The sequence below is a fragment of the Lolium rigidum genome, chromosome 3 (assembly GCF_022539505.1).
Source record: "Lolium rigidum isolate FL_2022 chromosome 3, APGP_CSIRO_Lrig_0.1, whole genome shotgun sequence".
Classification (NCBI taxonomy): domain Eukaryota; kingdom Viridiplantae; phylum Streptophyta; class Magnoliopsida; order Poales; family Poaceae; genus Lolium; species Lolium rigidum.
This window is the reverse complement of record NC_061510.1, coordinates 73,600,835-73,604,007: the sequence shown is the minus strand read 5'-3', so window position 1 is coordinate 73,604,007 and position 3,173 is coordinate 73,600,835. Positions and strand designations below refer to the sequence as shown.

Below are 3,173 nucleotides of genomic sequence, written 5' to 3'. Positions count from 1 at the left end.
AATGACAACCAAAATGAGACACAGATTCCGAACCAATTTTACAACGGAGTCACGGTACGCTCCACCGCAAAACAACAAGCTTGCCAAGGAATGATCTGTTTTTATTACTTAGCGATCAACTAGTAAAGTGAAAAAATCCTTGGTTGCCCATTAGGCGAGAGGTTTTGAATGGTAAGAAGAAAAAAGGTATGATCTGTTTTATTACTCAGCGATCAAATAGCAAATGTGATAAAATCTATACCGCTTGCAAAAAAAATTAAATTGAAGGGTTTTTGGATTATTTGGTGCAGCTACAATGAATGTAGGTTAACCGTGAGGTAACTAATAAACGGAAACTAAGTAGTCCTTTGTTACTTACCCGACCATGGAAACGAAACTAAGTAGAAAATCCATGGCATATGAGTTGGAAGAAAAACACGTACGCACATGACCATGGAAAGTTCTTACCACATTTTCTTACCAAAATGACAACCAAAATGAGACACACATTCCGAACCAATTTGACAACGGAGTCACGGTACGATCCGCTACAAAACAACAAGTTTGCCATGGTACGATCGATTTTTATTACTCAGCGTTCAACCAGCAAAGTGAAAAAATCCATGGTTGCCCATTAGGCCGAGGTTTTGAACGGTAAGAAGAAAAAAGGATTCGCCCTCACCGCCTTGATCCCTTCATTCGGGGACGAGGGCATCTCGCCGCCGCCAGCAAAGTGGAAGGGCTTTTGCCAGTTGCCCGCCGAGTGCAACAACAAGCTCGTCGGCTTGGTCTCTCTCATGGGCGGCAACGACACCACCGACAACGTGGGGCACGGGACGCACACGGCGGGCACGGCGACGGGACACTTCGTGGATGACGGTTCGGCGTTTGGGCTGGGCAGGGGCACGGCCGCCGGGACCACACCGGGCGCGCACCTGGCCATGTACAAGGTGTGTGACGGGGAAGGGTGCTTCGAGTCCGACATACTGGCGGGGATGGACGTGGCCGTGAAGGACTGCGTCGACGTGCTCTCCCTCTCCCTGGGCGGGCCGTCCATGCCACTGGACAAGGACCTGATCGCGATCGGCGCGTTCGGGGTGATGCCCAAGGGCATCCTCGTGGTGTGCTTCGGCGGCAACAGCGGGCCGACGCCCTCCACGTTGTCCAACGAAGCGCCTTGGATACTTACAGTGGCGGTCGGGTCGGTGGACCGGAGCTACCGGGCCACCGTGCGGCTCGGCGACGGCGAGGCGTTCGACGGTGAGTCGCTCACGCAGGACAAGCGCTTCAGCGCCAAGGAGTACCCCCTACTACCCTCGGGACAGCAACTACTGCGACGTCTTCGACGTCAATATCACCGCCAAGGTGGTGCTGTGCGACACCGAGACGCGCCGATGCCTCCTCTGAGCTCGATCGAGGCGGTCCAGGCGGCCGGTGGCGCCGGGGTGGTGTTTGTCAACGAGGCTGGCTTCGGGTACACCATCGTCGTGGAGAAGTACTTCAACCTCCCCATGTCGCAGGTGACAGCCACCGACGGGGCCAAGATCATGGGCTACGCTAGGGCGGGGTTGCCGTCGGCGGCCGCGCCCTCAACGCAACCATACTGTTCCACAGCACGATGGTTCACGTGAAGCCGGCGCCGATCGTGGCCGCGTTCTCGTCGCGCGGGCCGAACGTGGCCAGCCCCGGCGTGCTCAAGCCGGACATCATGGCGCCGGGGCTCAATATCCTCGCCGCGTGGCCGACGATGGTGCCCGTAGACGGCGACACGGAGTCGTACAACAACAACGTCGCCTCAGGCACGGCCATGGCCACGCCGCACGTCACGGGCATTGCCGCGCTCGTGAAGAAGGTGCACCCGGACTGGTCGCCGTCCGCGGTCAAGTCCGCCATCATGACCACGTCCAGCGTGGTCGACAACGCCGGCCACCCCATCATGGACGAGGAGCTCCGGAAGGCGAGGTCCTACTCCATCGGCGCCTGCCACGTGGACGGTGCCAAGGCCGTCGACCCCGGCCTCGTTACGACCTCGGCGAATACAGCGCCTACATCTGCGCGCTCCTCGGCGAGGCGGCCATGAAGACCATCACGGGGAACAGCAACCTGACGTGCGCCGCGGTGGGATCCATCCCGGAGGCGCAGCTCAACTACCCGGCGATAGTGGTGCCGCTCTCCGACAAGAAGTTCAAGGTGAAGCGGACGGTGACCAACGTCGGGCCGGCGAGATCCAGGTACACCACCCACGTTCACGTGCCCAAGTGGCTCAATGTTATGGTGGAGCCGGAGGAGCTCGAGTTCGAGGCGGCCATGGAAAAGAAGACCTTCACCGTCACCGTGAGCAGGGAGGGCGACGGCGGGCAGCTGGCCGAGGGCAGCCTACATTGGAAGTCCGAGGATCATTTGGTGCGGAGCCCCATCATCGCCGACGCAAGGGTTGTCGCCAGATGATTGTGCCATCGACATACCTTACAAAGTAATAACCCATATGATATTCTTCCAAACTGACTACGTACTGCTCGTTGAGTTCCAGGTTGTAAACTTGCAACCACACAAGAATTGTTGTAGGACACAAATCAAACTAATAACCATATATCCCTTTACTCTGTTTGTTAATGCTCAACTTCAGGACGTACTTGTGGGCAATTATTCGAACGCTCGCTCCAAAAATCATCCAAATTTAGGAACAAGTTTTGCATACGGCAAGTAGCAACAGCTCTGTCCACACCGAAAACGCTTGGGCTCAAAACAATACCGAAATATCTCGTCGAAGGCATTCCTGGCAAAGTGAATAACTTATACTATTGCAAATCTTGAAGCACAATCAGAAGATATTTATCTCAGATCCGTGCCAAACTGAGAGCACCACTTCTTTTCTCGAATTATTGAGTCACTCATTGTGCCTCCTTGGGTGCTTCATGAATATTTCAACACAAAAACTCCGGATCGGAAGGTTTCATTGGGAAGGATGATCTCACTGTTACAAAATCAGCAAGACATGTTAGACAGTAGAATGACATTTTTAGTGTATTTACTATTTAGGCTATTTCTGAACAGCGGAACCATACAAAACACACGAGAAGGATAACAGGGAATTCAGAATACATGCCTCGTGCAATCTTACAAGGTACACAAGTTAAAACTCCCAAATGCTTTTTTGGAAGCTTCACATGGGAGATATCCAGAATTACGGAGAT

The 3,173-nt window shown here is 54.1% G+C and overlaps 1 pseudogene; it reads left to right on the top strand.

Moving 5' to 3' along the window:
• The first annotated feature begins 364 nt into the window (after window positions 1–364).
• On the top strand, window positions 365–2,427 carry LOC124695036 (annotated as a pseudogene).
• The last annotated feature ends 746 nt before the right edge of the window (window positions 2,428–3,173 follow it).